At 39.4% G+C, this 23,937-nt stretch overlaps 1 protein-coding gene across 1 annotated transcript in view; it reads left to right on the plus strand.

Annotated features, from left to right (window-relative positions):
• The first annotated feature begins 225 nt into the window (after positions 1-225).
• The window catches only part of chrm5a (cholinergic receptor, muscarinic 5a), a 46,216-nt gene continuing 22,504 nt past the window's right edge, over positions 226-23,937 (plus strand). Inside the window, exon 1 of the mRNA XM_057860465.1 lies at positions 226-655. The gene's annotated coding sequence lies outside the window, so the exon portion shown is untranslated. The remainder of the gene's footprint in view (positions 656-23,937) is intronic.

Genomic DNA, 23,937 nt, shown 5'->3' on the forward strand with positions numbered 1-23,937 from the left:
TGCGCTAGCGTGACTCCGGCAATCTGGCTAAAAGGTCAGATTCCTTCCCCGTGATACCATCATATTTTGTCTTAATGTTATCATACTGTCAGAATATCATACCAGCACATGCCCACAAACGACCCCGCCCCCCAGCTCTGTCCATCCCCAACTCCCTCCATCTCTCCATCCACCACCTCTTTCCACTCTCACGCTGTGTGGTTCAGAAGCTGCATGCTCGCTGTCCCGAAACATGATGAACCAGTCGCCCCTGTGGGAATTCTTCCTCCCGCCGGCGAGCAAGACTCCGCTCCCTTTTGTGTCCCTCAGCCACATGCAACTACATCACTATCCTCCTCCTCAGCATCAGAAGTAGAAGAGGAGGTGAAAGATGAAGAAAGAGCAGCAGCGGCTTCCGTTTCAACTTGGTCGAGACACTGTGCGGAAAACTTCTTTGCCTCCTTACTGAATACAACTTTTTCACTTATTCTGGTTGAAAGTCAAGAAACGGCGTGGAGAACTCCTGCTCCTCGCCTTTCATCCTCGCTCCTATTTTTCTGCCGAGTCAGCAGGATTTCTCAACATCTCCGACTGTGTTGTGATCCTCGGAGACACACTTGACCCTCACAAGACTTCCTGGGCAAAACAAGGGATTAACTCTTACACTCTGTCCTTGGTGAGTAGTTTTTTTTTTAAAATGTGTGTGTTCATATCTTGTGTGTCATCGTCTCGGGCAACTCGGAAGTGATTAATAATGCACTTCTTGATGACTGCTCAAAGGCTTTGACCTGGATTTGACAGGAAATAGCAGCACAAGTGCATGTCTGAGAGGTCTCGGCAGCATGGATTATTAATGTAAATTTTTACCTCATTGAATGCTGAGGGAAAGGTGTGCGTGCAACTGTGTGAACCTCCTCTTTAGGAATGAAAAGTGGAATAAACTGGACTATGAAGCCAGTTTTGAATGCAACATTTCTTATCAAAACGCTTGCAAGACACATTTTTGTGCCTCAGTATTTTAAATGAATCATTTGAAAGACGAGTGCAAAAAGCCCTCCCTCCCCTCTTTTTGTTTAAATGACAAAACAAATAAGGATTAACCAATGACGCTTGATTAGAAGTCTGTTCGGCCTTCATGGGTCATTTGAGACGTTCTTAAAAAAAAAAAAAAAAAAAGTACTTTTCTATTCCGATTGTGAATTTCTATGTCATTTTTCAACATTGAAAATACAACGCAGAGTGACGAAAATGTGTTGAGATACAATAAACATTAAATAAAGAAAATCTACAATAAATGTGCATGATTTCTGCTCTCTAATGAAAAAAAAAGCATGAAAGCAGTGAGGCCATTCATATATGCATGTCGCGAGGCAGGAACAGAAGAGCCAGAGGCACAAACACGGCCAGACGTACACTCACAGACTCATATTTAGAAAGTGAGTCAGAGAACGTTGTTGTTTCTATAATGGGATATTAATAAAACCTTACAGTCGTTGTAAGAATCAATAAAATTTTACATATTAGAATATTCCCTCAAGCGACTGCTAATGCAGGCAGCTTACCTAGGCGAAGATCTGCAGTTATCTTTTCTTTAAATGATGGCTACCAGTGTTGTTAATCTTACTCTAAAACAGTAATTAGTTAGAGCTAAAAGGATTACTCAAATAATTCGAATAACTCGATTTAAAAAAAATTGATCGACGAATTTTCTCTGCCTCGAGAAATCGTTTAATTTTGCCAGCTCTGAGCGTGACGTTTTGCCCGGACTACCTTTATTGCGGCACAAGGCGCTGACGTCATGTACGTAGAGAGGCGGCGGATACATTTGATTTCAACCACGCATGAATGTAGACGTAACGATAAAGAAGCATGTTTATGTTTTTACAAAGTGCAATACAAGGTTGACTCCCCCAAAAATTCGGATTGGCGCCATTTCTCGATGTTTTTTCGCCCGTATATACTCTTGCATAAGTCGCTCCGGCAGATTGGCTGCACCCCTTGTTTATGGCTAAAAAAGTAGGTTGATCCTCGTAATATACAAGATGTTGGGGCGTATTTTTGGGACAATTTTCAATAACAATATGACTGTAACGAATAAAACATGGTACATTTTATCGTGATTTAAAGACTATTTTTATTACTTGCCTATTATTATTTAGTAACAACTAGAGATGTGTCGATCCGATATTTGGATCGGATCGGATGCCGATATGGGCAAAAAAATGCGCATCGGTATTGGAACACGGAAAAATTCCGATCCAGTTTTTTTTTCAATCCGGTCTGGGTTTTCCAGCGCACCGATTTACATAATCCATTCCAGTTTTTGCTTCGGTTTCCCTACAATCCGGTCCGCATTTTACGGCACACCTTCAACACACTACATTTACATTACCGTCTCCCAATTTACCGAGAGACTTTATCGGTAAAAATGTCAGCTGTGTGGGATCATTTCACCTTAAAGGACGAGAAGACGAAGAGGCAGAGTGCAACATATGTCACAATAAAGTCAAGCATAGTGGTAAAGCTGTAAGAAGTTTTAATACAACCAACCTAATCAAGCATTTAGCGAAATACCACCACAACAATATGAAGAGTATGTTATGAAAACCGAAGACAAAAAGAAAGGTCCTAGGCAACTAACACTGGCAGAAACTTTTGCTATGCGTGACAAACTGGCACTCGACAGTCCCAAAGCCCAGGGAATGAAGAGAGTCATTGCCGAAGAATTCATTCTGGATGACGAGCCATTATCTCTTGTGAGTAAAGACGCACCATCAAACACTTAGAACCACGGTACAACATGCCCAGCCGTCATTACATCCTTGAGCAATTTGGCCGTGGAAGATTCGAGAACGATTCACAAACATCCAAATTCCGATTATTGAAATATGTCAAGTGAAGCGGAACTAATACACAGCGCGGTCTTTGGGACGCAATGAGAAACAGACCGCATTGCGTCCCGAAAGTAAACATAATGCTTGTCATAGACTCGGGTAATGCCAATGCTCAACTCACAGCTTTAGCTCAACTCATGCCGCAGGATAAAAAACACAAGAATACCTGACTGCTGCTGACAGCCGCTACAAACTACGTCAACGTCGTTTTACTGGAGATAATAGATATCATATGTATATAGAACTAGATGCAAAACGACAGACTCGACTGCGTTAGCAACATTAGTATTGAAAACCAGATGCGTTAGTAAACAGCCGCCATCTTAAAGCAGAAGACTTCCCTAGTAGGCTGTTGTGAACCTTCCAAGCGAATCTAATTAACTTTTTATCTAAAATACTCCTAAATCGGCTAAATCCTGACTTGAATCTATCTTCAAAACAGTTTTAAAACTTTCACATGTTGAAAGTAGACATTAGGGAAATTATGGAAAAACAGGAGCAACAACTTTAACAGTTGATTCGCAAAATTAAATGAATTGAATGTAGTTTAAAGCTGCTGATACAGAATGGGGACTTGAGTAATTTATTTACCGTTTTAAAATGTTAACTTGATACTGAAATAGTCGTTTATTTAAACCTGAGAGGCTTTTTATACAATTTTTGTAACTTATGCACAAAACATTAAAAGCATCTAATAGCTTGGGGGATTTGTGGGATTTTCCACTGAGGTTGTTGGTGTGTTTTGCTTTTTTAAGACAGTTTACAATATTATTTGCACGTTTTACTGACTGATAGTTTTTGTATCTCAACTCTTCTTCATCATCATGGGTATTCTGCCTTTGGTGTCACGTACCATTGGCATTAAGGACCCAATTGCAGGGAAACAACAGCGAAAAACAAAAGGCAAGGCAGGGCGTCAGGGAACTGAAAAATGCTTCAATGATAGTTAACCAAAAAACAAACAAACAAAAGATATCAAAACTTTCTTGGGAATACGGGCACATGAAGGTTTGGACATAGAAAAAACAAGGAATCGACAATGATGCAACAAAGACTGATAGCACATGGGGCACTTAAATACAGACAAGGAGTAATGAGGCACAGGTGGGTGATACAAGAAGCAGCGGATTGGTCGAGACACACGGAGCAGGCCACAACAGGTAAAATCAATGGCTAATCACAATGACAAGACACACTAGGGCAGTGGTTGCCAACGCGGTCCTCAAAGGCCTGCTGTGGGTGCAGGATTTCATTCCAACCAAACAAGATGACTGCACTTTTTCACCAATCTGGTGTTTTACAAGTGCAATCATTTGATTGCGGTCAAGTGCTGCTTGTTTTAGCAAAAACCTCATTGGTTCAGCTATCTGTGCTGGATCGGCAGGAACAAAAACCATGACCCACAGATGGCCTTTGAGGACCGGGTTGGAGACCACTGCACTAGGGTACAAACTTGACAGGACTTTACCAAATGTCATACCTTGAGTTAAGTTCGGAAAAGAGCAAGGTTTTTTTGTGCTCCCCTAGAGCACCCTCTTGAGGTCGTTTGGTGACATTGTTTGTTATGAAAGCCAAGATGGCTGCTCGATGCACACAGTTGCAGCTTTGGCTGCAGTGTTTGTCTTTATTACCGTAATTTTTGGACTATAAGCCGCTACTTTTCCCCCTCGTTTTGAATCCTGCGGCTAATAGTCCAGTTCAGCTTATTTGTTGATTTATTTGGGTTAATAGGTAAGACTTTATTTGACAGCAACATCATAAGACTGTCAAAATTATGACACTATCATGGGCATTACTGAATGTTTATGACATATGTCATTAAGTGTCATCCGGCAAATTATGTCACTAACCTCATTTATGTCCAGTTTGGATGTTTTACATCCATTCAAAAGTGAGATAATTTCCCGGATAACACTAAATGACATCTGTTACACGCATTCATTAATCCTAATGACAGTGTCATGTCATAATTATGATTGTCTCATGACTGTCTTATGGCACTAATGTCAAATAAAGTGTAACCAAAACACCCATAACACCCTAAACCTAGCAATTAATGCAGCAACTCGAACAGTAACTGAAAAAAATAATTATCACAGAACATGAATTTTGTCTGTAGCTCCGCAATGCATGCTAGGTGGCCTGTTGGACAACAACAGTGTTGACAGCAGGTGGACGCAGAGGTTGACTGTCTCCCCCGAGGGAGTAGTGATGGCCAAATGAAGCTTCTTGAAGCAATGAAGCTTTGCAGCCAATTAGTTCAAAGTTTCATGGCGTTTCATTTGGTCCCATGACAGTCTGATGATGCCGCTGTCAAATTAAGTGTTACCGGTTAATATCATTAGTAGGGCTGTCAAAAGGATCGCGTTAACGGGCAGTAATTATTTTTTAAAAAAATTAATCACGTTTAGAGCTGTCCCGACTAGTCGACATTGTCGACGTCATCGATGACCTAAATGCATCGACGGGCAAAACATACCGTTAACGGGTAATGACGGGTTATAAAAAAGAAAAACATGTGGAAAAAGTTTAGAATGGTTCGGCGCTCGCGATGCAAGCGGTTGTTACTAACACCCCCTGGGGGGGCGCTGTTATTTCAATGTGACCGGCACTGTCAGATTGAGCAAAGCGGAAGAAAGTGGGCGAGCGAGAGAGAGGGAGCGAGAGAGAGGGAATGAGATCAGTGAGTTGGGAAAGTGCGCGGGTAGCGCGGAGTTCAGTGGCTGCATCCCCTACATTTTTGTTTTGGTCAATAAAAGTATCCGTAAAGAGCCATCCGACGCCTCTCGGTGTTTTTATGCACGCCGCCGCCTTCCTGAGGAGGAAATCGGACGAACCGACGACAACGAGCCAAGTGAATCGCCGGTTCACTCCTCACTTTGGCGAGGAGTTGAAAACACCGCCAATTACCAAAAAGGGCAGAATTGGTGACACGTGAAAGTGCCATTAAGCCAAAAAAGCGTACCAGAATAGCCAGAGCATGGAATCATTTCAAGGAAAATATGGAGGGTGCCACTGTGTGTATTCTTTGCTAAGCTGAGCTCGCATACCACGGTAGCACGTCAGCTATGAAAGAACACTTGAAGCGCCGTCACCCAAGTATAATTTTCGAAGACGACAAGAAACAACAAGCTAGCGGATTGTAAGGCCATACAACTTTCTAACGATTTTTTAAAATGGAAGTTGTGCGTCGTATCAACGTGCATTTTTATTTAATAAAATAATTTATATATATAATAATAATATTATATAATATTTTTTTTTTATTATTATTAAATTTATTAGGATCATGGAAGCTCCCACTTGGAGAAAATACTATATACATACATCACATAATAAAAATATATATGAAAACAGCACTGGCCTGCTTACTGTAATCCATGACTGCACTAATGTGAGTTACTTTATATTATTAACCCTTTAAGGTCTGGGCCTATTTTGTCTTATTTTGCATGCCTTTGAAGTTGCCTTTATATTTCAAAGAAAGAATTGTTTACGATGGCCTGGTTTGGTCCCTTTTTTTGTGACACCTTGAACTTCATGTCCAAACTGTTGTTTCCTTCACTGACCAATTATAAATCATCATTTTGGGCCCAAAAAGACCAAAAATTCCAAAATCGTTTTGTCAAAATTTTTAATATTGATGTCCAATTGACAACCAAACATGCGTAACGAACCGTTTTGAAACTTTGTAATATTTATTCAACATGTTAGGATGAACATTCAACCAAAAAAACTTAGAATAAATAGTCTTATATTTGACGATTCAACATAAACAACAGGTATAGCCATAGGCGTTTTTTGCCTTTATACATGCTCTAGTCAAAACAGGTTATATAAAGCAGACCAAACAGTGAAGAACAGTGAAAAAATATACCATCTAACACAAAAAGTGTTTAGAGGCCATCTCTATATGAGTTTAGGTATTGCGGCCCATCACCTGATGAAAACTATGTACACACAATCAAGCTTCTTGAACACACATTTATATACACAAATTGAGAAGACTGATTGTGGGAAAATATATATATATATATAACATTGGGAAAAAAAGTATTTTCAAAAATATTTACAATAAATAAGTTAAAAATTTTTCAGGCATGCCACTCCGAAAAGCAGTTTCGTCCTGGAATTAGACACAGGGCTACATAACACAGCCCACACTTCCATGGGGTGTCGGTCCTCTTTCCACCCTTCCATTTTCATTTCACTTTACTTTCATTGTCACTATAAATGTACATGAAAAAAAAGTCAGTATTTATGAAAATAATAAAGTATAAAATAAAAATATATACAGAAATCAATAATAATGGAAATCTATATGTATGACAATAGAAAGAATACCATAGCTGAATATGTGCTACATCCCTAATCTTCATATAGAAGGAAGACCACAAATTATACTTTGATCCGATATGCACATTTTATTATTATATACACAAACACACACTTATATTGCATCAAAATTAACTTTGTCTTGCAATATCAAAAGAAACTTTCAAAAGAAACTTTTTCAGCAGCATAAAAAAAAAAAAAAAGTGGGTTGGCTTACCTCTGCTCGTCGATGGCGTCACCCACGTGTTCAAATCCGTCACTATCTTCACTCGAGGACTCTTCCGAAGAAGACGATGATGACGAATTTGGACCATCCTCTTCCTCACGTTGATCAAAAAGCACAATTGCTTGCGCTAAATTTAGTTATCCGTTCATTCTCAAAGTCACACAAAGTCGCTCGCTCGCTCGATTCAAACGGCCGTCGGTCGCCACCTCGCTGCTTCAGAACACTCCTCCCTCTCGTTCGGTGGAACCTCGCACGGCAGTTATATTTATTTAAAAAAAAAAAAAAAAAAAACGCATGTTGTGCTTCCACTGTGACTTCGAAAGGGTTCGTTTGATTTGTGTTTTTTTTCATGGAGCTTCCGTTTTGAAAAAGGACAAGAAATGATGGAAATATAGACATAAACAAATTATCCATGCAGCGTTTTAATGATTTTTTGAGAGGACAATAAAACTATAAAACTTAAATGACAATATCTCACGTTTTAGTTGGTCGATTGACTTCAAATAACAACGAGAGTAAACCGCAACTTCCGCACTTTAAAACGAGACCAACCAACAGCATGTGGGTGACGTAATTAAAACGCGAGGGCGCTTCAAAGACGACGTGCGCTGAGGACGCGCCGGCGCGTCCTTCGACTCTCAAGGGTTAAGTATCATTGTGTATATACATATAGTAGTATACTATAGAATTAATACCGTATTTTTCGGACTATAAGTCGCGGTTTTTTTCATATTTTGGCTGGGGGTGCGACTTATACTCAGGAGCGACTTATGTGTGGAATTATTAACACATTATGATATAATTTCACATGTTATTTTGGTGTTTTGCAGTGACACTGATGGTTTTGTAAAGTTGTTAGCATGTTCTTATGCTATAGTTATCTGAATAACTCTTTATAGCTATGGCCACGTTCGCGTTCTGCCTTTGGCAGTGTATGTTCAATTGTATTATTGACTTTTTTAACTTGAAATGGATGCATTTAGTTTGTGGCGCTTTCACGCCCACGTGAGGGCGCACTCGCACTTGTTTACGTGACACGCCAGAAGAAGACTGACAGCGAGTGCGAGTTAGCTAGAGCGAATAGACGGATGCGAACCTACTTTCATTGTTTATGCTTTTAAATCATCTCTACAGAGAAAACGCCTGCGTGTATCATCTTTTCTGTTGTTGTTGTGTGTTTTCCACCCGCGATCGGACACTTAGAGCCAGTTGTATGGTTGTTTGAACGATGTGCTAATGATAGGGAACGCCTGCTAACCTGTTACTTATTACTAATAGTACCTAATTATCATTTATTTACGTTGATGCGAACCTGTTTTCTATCGAGGACCAAATTGATTCAGCAAATTATACGGACGTCCAGCATTGTCTTTTGGGAGTTCGCTGTATAGCCAGGACAGGCCGTAGCGTAGGACAGTATATTCACATTTCGTTGTTCATGCACTGTACACTGTACATTTATTTAGCATGTTGTTCTCTATTATATTTTTATATTAAATTGCCTTTCAAGATGACATGTCTGTTCTATGTGTTGGATTTTATCAAGTAAATTTCCCCCAAAAATTCGACTTATATTCCGGTGCGACTTGTATATGTTTTTTTTCTCTTCGTTGGGCATTTTATGCCTGGATCGACTTATACTCAGGAGCGACTTGTAGTCCGAAAAATACGGTACTATATATTTAATTTTTGTTACTGTGAGTATGTGTGCCTCTCATTCAAAATAGTTGTGGTAATATTTCAGCGTGCCCTCTACTTTATCTATTTTCAGGTTAAAACAAACAAAAGTTGAACAGTTTTTCCCCTCCCCCAAAAATGCGGAAAGCACACCAGAAAAAGCACCTGAACCCACACAAAGTATTCTGAAAATGGTTGTCCGGGACATTGCAATTCATTTTAACATTTAGAACAATATAGACAATGACATACCACAAAAAGAGTAGGAATTGTTTTGACTCCTGTTAAAGAGGTGAAGTGTCAGTGTTTCCAGTTACATTTTTTTGCACTAGTTAATGACAGCATCATTTGACCTCATTGTTTGTGATTTATTATTGATATTTATGCTATTTATTTATACGTTAATAAAGAATTTAGATGTTCCAAAATGTTTTTTGTGAATTAATAAGCTTCAACAAAAACTTCATGATTTAAGTAGTTTTAAAAAAAAAAAAAAATGTATTAGATTACTCGACTAATCGGAAAAATAGTCGGCTGACTAATTGGGAGGAAATTAGTGGTTTGGGACAGCCCTAATCACGTTAAAATATTTGACGCTATTAACGCACATGCCCCGCTCAAAGAGATTAAAATGACAGCACAGTGCAAGGTCCACTTGTTGTGTTTTTTTGGAGTTTTGTCGCCCTCTGCTGGCGCTTGGGTGCGACTGATTATATGGGTTTAAGCACCCATGAGCATTGTGTAATTATTGACATTAACAATGGCGGGCTACTAGTTTATTTTTTGATTGAAAATTTTACTAATTTTATTAAAACGAAAACATTAAGAGGGGTTTTACTATAAAATGTCTATAACTTGTACTAACATTTATCTTTTAAGAACTACAAGTCTTTCTATCCATGGATCGCTTTAACAGAATGTTAATAATGTTAATGCCATCTTGTTGATTTATTGTTATAATAAACAAATACAGTACTTATGTACCGTATGTTGAATGTATATATCCATCTTGTGTCTTATCTTTCCATTCCAACAATAATTTACAGAAAAATATGCATATTTTATAGATGGTTTGAATTGCGATTAATTACGATTAATTAATTTTTAAGCTGTGATTAACTCGATTAAAAATTGTAATTGTTTGACAGCCCAATCATTAGGTGTAAATATCCCATAACACAGTGAAGACAGCTGCGCCTGATAGTGTAGTGTGGCTTATCGATGAACAAATTCGGTTTTCGTGTCAAATTTGCTGGGTGCTGGCTTATAGTCAAGGGCACCTTACAGTCCGAAGATTACAGTACTTCTTTGGGCACTTTTGTTCGTAATTACTGTTGATAGAAAGTACAGTGCTTTTATTTGTACAAGGTGTTGTATTTTTTTATATTAGACATTTGTAGATTATTTTGAGCGTAACTTGTCTGTACAGTTAGCGTACGTGGTGAAATGCTAAGTTGTATGCTTTTTCAGTTTTACAACGGTCTCTAACGGGTAGAGCACAGACGACGTACTGGGTGTACAGATTGCAACTGCATTTTTGGGAGAAAATTTCAAAAAAAAATTGTGACCTATGCTCAAGTATATCCGGTAGTTTTAGCTGCAATCTCTTTATATTTAGGGAAATAAATAAATAAATAAATTATAGGGGGAAAAGGGGGGGGGGGGGTCACCCTGTACAGTATTAAAGTGCGGACTGATGGTGTGGACCACAGGCAAACTAAAACAAAGAAATTGAATAAATTAGAAAAAGAGTAATAGCTGCATCACTAACTTGCCACGAACGCCATTTATTTCCAGTCCGCATCTTTGACATCCATTCAAAAGTGACATAATTTCCGAATGAATTTAAATCTGTTATAAGCATTCATATTGCTCCTGACAGTGTCATGTCAGAATTATGAAAGTATTATGACACCACTGTCAAGTAAAGTGTTACTGGAAAACAGTGATCTTCCATTTTTTTTACAGTTAATGGGGACCAGAACCTGCCGCGATAAGTGAAAAATTGTGAAGTGTGGCCCCCCCACCCAAAATGTGTGTTTTCAATGTATTTATTCAGAATTAACATATAATTTAAAAAAATGTTTTTTTTAAGCACTTCAAATGTAACTAGAAACTGCAATTTCGGGAGAAATTACACCTTGGTCTTTCCTCTGTGGAGATACAAATCTTAGCCCCACTCAGGTCTATCAATAGAATGGACCATAATGCCAGTCAATGGCACTAAACAAAGTAAAAGCCGTTAGAAATGAATGGGAGAATTGGACGTCCATGGACGTCAATGGCGGCACCTTTCATAATTGTTAATGGAATCGGGGAAGTTTGGGGGACACGTCCTAATGATATCTAGTCATTTTCTGTTGATTTGGGGAAAAAAAAAAAATTCCCATTGAAAATGAATGGGAAAAATTTTGGACGTCCATGGACGTCAATGGTATCAACTTACATAAGCGTCAATGGAATCCAAGTACATTGGCATCAATAAAATGAACAAACATGAAGAAATGCCATTGGAAATGAATGGGAAGTTTAGACGTCCATGAACGTCAATGGCATCACCCTCCATAAGCGGCAATGCAATCGGGGACATTTGGGGGAAACGTCCTAATGATATCTAGTCATTTTCTGTTGATTTGGGAAAAAAAAAAAAAAATCCCATTGAAAATGAATGGGAAAAATTTTGGACGTCCATGGACGTCAATGGTATCAACTTACATAAGCGTCAATGGAATCCAAGTACATTGGCATCAATAAAATGAACAAACATGAAGAAATGGCTTTGGAAATGATTGGGAAGTTTGGACGTCCATGGACGTCAATGGCATCACCCCCCATAAGCGGTAATGCAATTGGGGACATTTGGGGGACACGTCCTAATGATATCTAGTCATTTTCTGTTGATTTGGGGAAAAAAAAAAAATTCCCATTGAAAATGAATGGGAAAAATTTTGGACGTCCATGGACGTCAATGGTATCAACTTACATAACCGTCAATGGAATCCAAGTACATTGGCATCAAAAGAATGAACAAACATGAAGAAATGCCATTGGAAATGAATGGGAAGTTTGGACGTCCCTGGACGTCAATGGCATCACCCTCCATAAGTAGCAAAGCAATCGGGGACATTTGGGGGACAGGTCCTATTGATATCTAGTCATTTTCTGTTGATTTGGGGAAAAAAAAAATTTTCCCATTGAAAATGAATGGGTAAAATTTTGGACGTCCATGGACGTCAATGGCAGCACCCCCCATAAGCGTCAATGGAATTGGGGACGTTTGGGATATACGTCCTATTGATATCTGGTCATTTTCTGTTGATTTGGAGAAATTTAGTTTTTTCCCCATTGAAAATGAATGGGAAAAATTTTGGACGTCCATGTAAGTCAATGGCGGCACCCTTCATAAGCGTCAATGGAATTGGGGAAGTTTGGGGGACACGTCCTATTGATATCTGGTCATTTTCTGTTGATTTGGGGTAATTTTGTTTTTTCCCCATTGAAAATGAATGGGAAAAATTTTGGACGTCCATGGCAGTCAATGGCATCGACATCTATATAGTCAGTTGAATCCAAGTACATTGGCATCAGTAGATTCGACATGCATGGCCGTCAATGGCATCAATGCAATGTAAATTCCATTGGAAATCCCATTGGAAGTGAATGGGACTTTTCCCATTCGAAATGAATGGGATAGTTTTTGGCAAATTTCTGAGGAAGCGTAATTTTTTTCCAAATTCTGTATACAACTTTTATGCCCCTCACCGTCCCGGAATTTTTGATGCCCAAATTATTTGATTTGATCAAAAATTGTAGGACTAGATACATTTTGAAACTTTTTTTTTTTTCACGGAAAATTGCCGTTTACGGACGAACGGAAAAATTTTCGGGGCCATTTGTAAAGTTTCCTGTGTCACGCAAAAATTCCGGTCGTGCCGATACTTGAACGGTGCCGATCGGTCTAACGGTTCGGGCTGTGAAGCGCGCGATTTTTTTCCATTCAAAATGAATAGGAAAGTTTTTGGCAAATTTCCGGGGAACCGTATATTTTTGCCAAATTCTGTATACAACTTTTATGCCCCTCACCGTCCCGGAATTTTTGATGCCCAAATTATGTGATTTGGTCAAAAATTGTAGGACTAGATACATTTTGAAACTTTTTTTATTTTTCGGAAAATTGCCGTTTACGGGCGAACGGAAAATTTTTCGTGGCGGTTTGAAAAATTCCCATCGTCACGCGAAAATTCCGGTCGTGCCGATACTTGAACTGTGCCGATCGGTGCTACGGTTTGGGCTGTGCGTTGGCTCAAAAAAACGCGGAGAATAAGATGAATAAATAATAAGTACAACTAGAAACTGCAATTTCGGGAGAAATTACACACCTTGGTCTTTCCTCTGTGGAGATACAGATCTTAGCCCCACTCAGGTCTATCAATAGAATGGATCATAATGCCAGTCATTGGCAAAAAACAAAGTAAAAGCCGTTAGAAATGAATGGGAGAATTGGATGTCCATGGACGTCAATGGCGGCACCTTTCATAATTGTTAATGGAATCGGGGAAGTTTGGGGGACACGTCCTAATGATATCTGGTCATTTTCTGTTGATTTGGGAAAAAAAAAAAAATTCCCATTGAAAATGAATGGGAAAAATTTTGGACGTCCATGGACGTCAATGGTATCAACTTACATAAGCGTCAATGGAATCCAAGTACATTGGCATCAATAAAATGAACAAACATGAAGAAATGCCATTGGAAATGAATGGGAAGTTTGGACGTCCATGGACGTCAATGGCATCACCCTCCATAAGGGGCAATGCAATCGGGGACATTTGGGGGACACGTCCTAATGATATCTAGTCATTTTCTGTTGATTTGGGAAAAAAAAAAAAAATTCCCATTGAAAATGAATGGGAAAAATTTTGGACGTCCATGGACGTCAATGGTATCACCTTACATAAGCGTCAATGGAATCCAAGTACATTGGCATCAATAGAATGAACAAACATGAAGAAATGCCATTGGAAATTAATGGGAAGTTTGGACGTCCGTGGACGTCAATGGCATCACCCTCCATAAGCAGCAATGCAATCGGGCACATTTGGGGGAAACGTCCTATTGATATCTAGTCATTTTCTGTTGATTTGGGGGAAAAAAAAAAATTCCCATTGAAAATGAATGGGAAAAATTTTGGACGTCCATGGACGTCAATGGTATCAACTTACATAAGCGTCAATGGAATCCAAGTACATTGGCATCAAAAGAATGAACAAACATGAAGAAATGCCATTGGAAATTAATGGGAAGTTTGGATGTCCCTGGACGTCAATGGCATCACCCTCCATAAGCAGCAATGCAATCGGGGACATTTGGGGGACAGGTCCTATTGATATCTAGTCATTTTCTGTTGATTTGGGGAAAAAAAAAATTTCCCATTGAAAATGAATGGGTAAAATTTTGGACGTCCATGGACGTCAATGGCAGCACCCCCCATAAGCGCCAATGGAATTGGGGACGTTTGGGGTATACGTCCTATTGATATCTGGTCATTTTCTGTTGATTTGGAGAAATGTAGTTTTTTCCCCATTGAAAATGAATGGGAAAAATTTTGGACGTCCATGTAAGTCAATGGCGGCACCCTTCATAAGCGTCAATGGAATTGGGGAAGTTTGGGGGACACGTCCTATTGATATCTGGTCATTTTCTGTTGATTTGGGGTAATTTTGTTTTTTCCCCATTGAAAATGAATGGGAAAAATTTTGGACGTCCATGGCAGTCAATGGCATCGACATCCATATAATCAATTGAATCCAAGTACATTGGCATCAGTAGATTCGACATGCATGGCCGTCATTGGCATCAATGCAATGTAAATTCCATTGGAAATCCCACTGGAAGTGAATGGGACTTTTCCCATTCGAAATGAATGGGATAGTTTTTGGCAAATTTCCGAGGAAGCGTAATTTTTTTCCAAATTCTGTATACAACTTTTATGCCCCTCACCGTCCCGGAATTTTTGATGCCCAAATTATGTGATTTGGTCAAAAATTGTAGGACTAGATACATTTTGAAACTTTTTTTTTTTTCACGGAAAATTGCCGTTTACGGACGAACGGAAAAATTTTCGGGGCCATTTGTAAAGTTTCCTGTGTCACGCGAAAATTCCGGTCGTGCCGATACTTGAACGGTGCCGATCGGTCTAACGGTTCGGGCTGTGAAGCGCGCGTTTTTTTTCCATTCAAAATGAATAGGAAAGTTTTTGGCAAATTTCCGGGGAACCGTAAATTTTTGCCAAATTCTGTATACAACTTTTATGCCCCTCACCGTCCCGGAATTTTTGATGCCCAAATTATGTGATTTGGTCAAAAATTGTAGGACTAGATACATTTTGAAACTTTTTTTATTTTTCGGAAAATTGCCGTTTACGGGCGAACGGAAAATTTTTCGTGGCGGTTTGAAAAATTCCCATCGTCACGCGAAAATTCCGGTCGTGCCGATACTTGAACTGTGCCGATCGGTGCTACGGTTTGGGCTGTGCGTTGGCTCAAAAAAACGCGGAGAATAAGATGAATAAATAATAAGTACAATAAAGTTGCACAATAACAATACCTTGTTCTTTCTTTCAGAAAGACCAAGGTAATAAAGTTGCACAATAACAATACCTTGTTCTTTCTTTCAGAAAGACCAAGGTAACTAGAAACTGCAATTTCGGGAGAAATTACACACCTTGGTCTTTCCTCTGTGGAGACACAGATCTTAGCCCCACTCAGGTCTATCAATAGAATGGATCATAATGCCAGTCATTGGCAAAAAACAAAGTAAAAGCCGTTAGAAATGAATGGGAGAATTGGACGTCCATGGACGTCAATGGCGGCACCTTTCATAATTGTTAATGGAATCGGGGAAGTTTGGGGGACACGTCCTAATGATATCTAGTCATTTTCTGTTGATTTGGGGGAAAAAAAAAAATTCCCATTGAAAATGAATGGGAAAAATTTTGGACGTCCATGGAAGTCAATGGTATCAACTTACATAAGCGTCAATTGAATCCAAGTACATTGGCATCAATAAAATGAACAAACATGAAGAAATGCCATTGGAAATGAATGGGAAGTTTAGACGTCCATGAACGTCAATGGCATCACCCTCCATAAGCGGCAATGCAATCGGGGACATTTGGGGGAAACGTCCTAATGATATCTAGTCATTTTCTGTTGATTTGGGAAAAAAAAAAAAAAATCCCATTGAAAATGAATGGGAAAAATTTTGGACGTCCATGGACGTCAATGGTATCAACTTACATAAGCGTCAATGGAATCCAAGTACATTGGCATCAATAAAATGAACAAACATGAAGAAATGGCTTTGGAAATGATTGGGAAGTTTGGACGTCCATGGACGTCAATGGCATCACCCCCCATAAGCGGTAATGCAATCGGGGACATTTGGGGGACACGTCCTAATGATATCTAGTCATTTTCTGTTGATTTGGGGAAAAAAAAAAAATTCCCATTGAAAATGAATGGGAAAAATTTTGGACGTCCATGGACGTCAATGGTATCAACTTACATAACCGTCAATGGAATCCAAGTACATTGGCATCAAAAGAATGAACAAACATGAAGAAATGCCATTGGAAATGAATGGGAAGTTTGGACGTCCCTGGACGTCAATGGCATCACCCTCCATAAGTAGCAATGCAATCGGGGACATTTGGGGGACAGGTCCTATTGATATCTAGTCATTTTCTGTTGATTTGGGGAAAAAAAAAAATTTCCCATTGAAAATGAATGGGAAAAATTTTGGACGTCCATGGACGTCAATGGTATCAACTTACATAAGCGTCAATGGAATCCAAGTACATTGGCATCAATAAAATGAACAAACATGAAGAAATGCCATTGGAAATGAATGGGAAGTTTAGACGTCCATGAACGTCAATGGCATCACCCTCCATAAGCGGCAATGCAATCGGGGACATTTGGGGGAAACATCCTAATGATATCTAGTCATTTTCTGTTGATTTGGGAAAAAAAAAAAAAAATCCCATTGAAAATGAATGGGAAAAATTTTGGACGTCCATGGACGTCAATGGTATCAACTTACATAAGCGTCAATGGAATCCAAGTACATTGGCATCAATAAAATGAACAAACATGAAGAAATGGCTTTGGAAATGATTGGGAAGTTTGGACGTCCATGGACGTCAATGGCATCACCCCCCATAAGCGGTAATGCAATCGGGGACATTTGGGGGACACGTCCTAATGATATCTAGTCATTTTCTGTTGATTTGGGGAAAAAAAAAAAATTCCCATTGAAAATGAATGGGAAAAATTTTGGACGTCCATGGACGTCAATGGTATCAACTTACATAACCGTCAATGGAATCCAAGTACATTGGCATCAAAAGAATGAACAAACATGAAGAAATGCCATTGGAAATGAATGGGAAGTTTGGACGTCCCTGGACGTCAATGGCATCACCCTCCATAAGTAGCAATGCAATCGGGGACATTTGGGGGACAGGTCCTATTGATATCTAGTCATTTTCTGTTGATTTGGGGAAAAAAAAAAATTTCCCATTGAAAATGAATGGGTAAAATTTTGGACGTCCATGGACGTCAATGGCAGCACCCCCCATAAGCGTCAATGGAATTGGGGACGTTTGGGATATACGTCCTATTGATATCTGGTCATTTTCTGTTGATTTGGAGAAATTTAGTTTTTTCCCCATTGAAAATGAATGGGAAAAATTTTGGACGTCCATGTAAGTCAATGGCGGCACCCTTCATAAGTGTCAATGGAATTGGGGAAGTTTGGGGGACACGTCCTATTGATATCTGGTCATTTTCTGTTGATTTGGGGTAATTTTGTTTTTTCCCCATTGAAAATGAATGGGAAAAATTTTGGACGTCCATGGCAGTCAATGGCATCGACATCTATATAGTCAGTTGAATCCAAGTACATTGGCATCAGTAGATTCGACATGCATGGCCGTCAATGGCATCAATGCAATGTAAATTCCATTGGAAATCCCATTGGAAGTGAATGGGACTTTTCCCATTCGAAATGAATGGGATAGTTTTTGGCAAATTTCCGAGGAAGCGTAATTTTTTTCCAAATTCTGTATACAACTTTTATGCCCCTCACCGTCCCGGAATTTTTGATGCCCAAATTATGTGATTTGGTCAAAAATTGTAGGACTAGATACATTTTGAAACTTTTTTTTTTTTCACGGAAAATTGCCGTTTACGGACGAACGGAAAAATTTTCGGGGCCATTTGTAAAGTTTCCTGTGTCACGCGAAAATTCCGGTCGTGCCGATACTTGAACGGTGCCGATCGGTCTAACGGTTCGGGCTGTGAAGCGCGCGTTTTTTTTCCATTCAAAATGAATAGGAAAGTTTTTGGCAAATTTCCGGGGAACCGTAAACTTTTGCCAAATTCTGTATACAACTTTTATGCCCCTCACCGTCCCGGAATTTTTGATGCCCAAATTATGTGATTTGGTCAAAAATTGTAGGACTAGATACATTTTTAAACTTTTTTTATTTTTCGGAAAATTGCCGTTTACGGGCGAACGGAAAATTTTTCGTGGCGGTTTGAAAAATTCCCATCGTCACACGAAAAATCCGGTCGTGCCGATACTTGAACGGTGCCGATCGGTGCTACGGTTTGGGCTGTGCGTTGGCTCAAAAAAACGCGGAGAATAAGATGAATAATAATAATAATAACTAGAAACTGCAATTTCGGGAGAAATTACACACCTTGGTCTTTCCTCTGTGGAGATACAAATCTTAGCCCCACTCAGGTCTATCAATAGAATGGACCATAATGCCAGTCAATGGCACTAAACAAAGTAAAAGCCATTAGAAAAGATTGGGAGAATTGGACGTCCATGGCCGTCAATGGCATCACCCTCCATAAGCGGCAATCCAATCAGGGACATTTGGGGGACACGTCCTAATGATATTTAGTCATTTTCTGTTGATTTGGGAAAAAAAAAAAAAATTCCCATTGAAAATGAATGGGAAAAATTTTGGACGTCCATGGACGTCAATGGTATCAACTTACATAAGCGTCAATGGAATCCAAGTACATTGGCATCAATAGAATGAACAAACATGAAGAAATGCCATTGGAATTAATGGGAAGTTTGGACGTCCATGAACGTCAATGGCATCACCCTCCATAAGCGGCAATGCAATCGGGGACATTTGGGGGACACGTCCTAATGATATCTAGTCATTTTCTGTTGATTTGGGGAAAAAAAAAAAATTCCCATTGAATATGAATGGGAAAAATTTTGGACGTCCATGGACGTCAATGGTATCAACTGACATAAGCGTCAATGGAATCCAAGTACATTGGCATCAATAAAATGAACAAACATGAAGAAATGCCATTGGAAATGAATGGGAAGTTTGGACGTCCATGAACGTCAATGGCATCACCCTCCATAAGCGGCAATGCAATCGGGGACATTTGGGGGACACGTCCTAATGATATCTAGTCATTTTCTGTTGATTTGGGAAAAAAAAAAAAAATCCCATTGAAAATGAATGGGAAAAATTTTTGACGTCCATGGACGTCAATGGTATCAACTTACATAAGCGTCAATGGAATCCAAGTACATTGGCATCAATAGAATGAACAAACATGAAGAAATGCCTTTGGAAATGAATGGGAAGTTTGGACGTCCATGGACGTCAATGGCATCACCCCCCATAAGCGGCAATGCAATCGGGGACATTTGGGGGACACGTCCTAATGATATCTAGTCATTTTCTGTTGATTTGGGGAAAAAAAAAATTTCCCATTGAAAATGAATGGGAAAAATTTTGGACGTCCATGGACGTCAATGGTATCAACTTACATAAGCGTCAATGGAATCCAAGTACATTGGCATCAATAGAATGAACAAACATGAAGAAATGCCATTGGAAATTAATGGGAAGTTTGGACGTCCGTGGACGTCAATGGCATCACCCTCCATAAGCAGCAATGCAATCGGGCACATTTTGGGGGAAACGTCCTATTGATATCTAGTCATTTTCTGTTGATTTGGGGGAAAAAAAAAATTTCCCATTGAAAATGAATGGGAAAAATTTTGGACGTCCATGGACGTCAATGGTGTCAACTTACTTAAGCGTCAATGGAATCCAAGTACATTGGCATCAAAAGAATGAACAAACATGAAGAAATGCCATTGGAAATGAATGGGAAGTTTGGACGTCCCTGGACGTCAATGGCATCACCCTCCATAAGCAGCAATGCAATCGGGGACATTTGGGGGACACGTCCTATTGATATCTAGTCATTTTCTGTTGATATGGGGAAAAAAAAAAATTTCCCATTGAAAATGAATGGGAAAAATTTTGGACGTCCATGGACGTCAATGGCAGCACCCTCCATAAGCGTCAATGGAGTTGGGGACGTTTGGGATATACGTCCTATTGATATCTGGTCATTTTCTGTTGATTTGGAGAAATTTAGTTTTTTCCCCATTGAAAATGAATGGGAAAATTTTTGGACGTCCATGGAAGTCAATGGTGGCACCCTTCATAAGCGTCAATGGAATTGGGGAAGTTTGGGGGACACGTCCTATTGATATCTGGTCATTTTCTGTTGATTTGGGGAAATTTTGTTTTTTCCCCATTGAAAATGAATGGGAAAAATTTTGGACGTCCATGGCCGTCAATGGCATCGACATCCATATAGTCAATTGAATCCAAGTACATTGGCATCAGTAGATTCGACATGCATGGCCGTCAATGGCATCAATGCAATGTAAATTCCATTGGAAATCCCATTGGAAGTGAATGGGAACTTTTCCCATTCGAAATGAATGGGATAGTTTTTGGCAAATTTCCGAGGAAGCGTAATTTTTTTCCAAATTCTGTATACAACTTTTATGCCCCTCACCGTCCCGGAATTTTTGATGGCCAAATTATGTGATTTGGTCAAAAATTGTAGGACTAGATACATTTTGAAAGTTTTTTTTTTTTCACGGAAAATTGCCGTTTACGGACGAACGGAAAAATTTTCGGGGCCATTTGTAAAGTTTCCTGTGTCACGCTAAAATTCCGGTCGTGCCGATACTTGAACGGTGCCGATCGGTCTAACGGTTCGGGCTGTGAAGCGCGCGTTTTTTTTCCATTCAAAATGAATAGGAAAGTTTTTGGCAAATTTCCGGGGAACCGTAAATTTTTGCCAAATTCTGTATACAACTTTTATGCCCCTCACCGTCCCGGAATTTTTGATGCCCAAATTATGTGATTTGGTCAAAAATTGTAGGACTAGATACATTTTGAAACTTTTTTTGTTTTTCGGAAAATTGCCGTTTACGGGCGAACGGAAAATTTTTCGTGGCGGTTTGAAAAATTCCCATCGTCACGCGAAAATTCCGGTCGTGCCGATACTTGAACTGTGCCGATCGGTGCTACGGTTTGGGCTGTGCGTTGGCTCAAAAAAACGCGGAGAATAAGATGAATAAATAATAAGTACAACTAGAAACTGCAATTTCGGGAGAAATTACACACCTTGGTCTTTCCTCTGTGGAGACACAGATCTTAGCCCCACTCAGGTCTATCAATAGAATGGATCATAATGCCAGTCATTGGCAAAAAACAAAGTAAAAGCCGTTAGAAATGAATGGGAGAATTGGACGTCCATGGACGTCAATGGCGGCACCTTTCATAATTGTTAATGGAATCGGGGAAGTTTGGGGGACACGTCCTAATGATATCTAGTCATTTTCTGTTGATTTGGGGGAAAAAAAAAAATTCCCATTGAAAATGAATGGGAAAAATTTTGGACGTCCATGGAAGTCAATGGTATCAACTTACATAAGCGTCAATGGAATCCAAGTACATTGGCATCAATAAAATGAACAAACATGAAGAAATGCCATTGGAAATGAATGGGAAGTTTAGACGTCCATGAACGTCAATGGCATCACCCTCCATAAGCGGCAATGCAATCGGGGACATTTGGGGGAAACGTCCTAATGATATCTAGTCATTTTCTGTTGATTTGGGAAAAAAAAAAAAAAAATCCCATTGAAAATGAATGGGAAAAATTTTGGACGTCCATGGACGTCAATGGTATCAACTTACATAAGCGTCAATGGAATCCAAGTACATTGGCATCAATAAAATGAACAAAGATGAAGAAATGGCTTTGGAAATGATTGGGAAGTTTGGACGTCCATGGACGTCAATGGCATCACCCCCCATAAGCGGTAATGCAATCGGGGACATTTGGGGGACACGTCCTAATGATATCTAGTCATTTTCTGTTGATTTGGGAAAAAAAAAAAAAAATCCCATTGAAAATGAATGGGAAAAATTTTGGACGTCCATGGACGTCAATGGTATCAACTTACATAAGCGTCAATGGAATCCAAGTACATTGGCATCAATAAAATGAACAAACATGAAGAAATGGCTTTGGAAATGATTGGGAAGTTTGGACGTCCATGGACGTCAATGGCATCACCCCCCATAAGCGGTAATGCAATCGGGGACATTTGGGGGACACGTCCTAATGATATCTAGTCATTTTCTGTTGATTTGGGGAAAAAAAAAAAATTCCCATTGAAAATGAATGGGAAAAATTTTGGACGTCCATGGACGTCAATGGTATCAACTTACATAACCGTCAATGGAATCCAAGTACATTGGCATCAAAAGAATGAACAAACATGAAGAAATGCCATTGGAAATGAATGGGAAGTTTGGACGTCCCTGGACGTCAATGGCATCACCCTCCATAAGTAGCAATGCAATCGGGGACATTTGGGGGACAGGTCCTATTGATATCTAGTCATTTTCTGTTGATTTGGGGAAAAAAAAAAATTTCCCATTGAAAATGAATGGGAAAAATTTTGGACGTCCATGGACGTCAATGGTATCAACTTACATAAGCGTCAATGGAATCCAAGTACATTGGCATCAATAAAATGAACAAACATGAAGAAATGCCATTGGAAATGAATGGGAAGTTTAGACGTCCATGAACGTCAATGGCATCACCCTCCATAAGCGGCAATGCAATCGGGGACATTTGGGGGAAACGTCCTAATGATATCTAGTCATTTTCTGTTGATTTGGGAAAAAAAAAAAAAAATCCCATTGAAAATGAATGGGAAAAATTTTGGACGTCCATGGACGTCAATGGTATCAACTTACATAAGCGTCAATGGAATCCAAGTACATTGGCATCAATAAAATGAACAAACATGAAGAAATGGCTTTGGAAATGATTGGGAAGTTTGGACGTCCATGGACGTCAATGGCATCACCCCCCATAAGCGGTAATGCAATCGGGGACATTTGGGGGACACGTCCTAATGATATCTAGTCATTTTCTGTTGATTTGGGGAAAAAAAAAAAATTCCCATTGAAAATGAATGGGAAAAATTTTGGACGTCCATGGACGTCAATGGTATCAACTTACATAAGCGTCAATGGAATCCAAGTACATTGGCATCAAAAGAATGAACAAACATGAAGAAATGCCATTGGAAATGAATGGGAAGTTTGGACGTCCCTGGACGTCAATGGCATCACCCTCCATAAGTAGCAATGCAATCGGGGACATTTGGGGGACAGGTCCTATTGATATCTAGTCATTTTCTGTTGATTTGGGGAAAAAAAAAAATTTCCCATTGAAAATGAATGGGTAAAATTTTGGACGTCCATGGACGTCAATGGCAGCACCCCCCATAAGCGTCAATGGAATTGGGGACGTTTGGGATATACGTCCTATTGATATCTGGTCATTTTCTGTTGATTTGGAGAAATTTAGTTTTTTCCCCATTGAA

The sequence above is a fragment of the Corythoichthys intestinalis genome, chromosome 15, assembly GCF_030265065.1.
Source record: "Corythoichthys intestinalis isolate RoL2023-P3 chromosome 15, ASM3026506v1, whole genome shotgun sequence".
Taxonomy (NCBI): Eukaryota; Metazoa; Chordata; class Actinopteri; order Syngnathiformes; family Syngnathidae; genus Corythoichthys; species Corythoichthys intestinalis.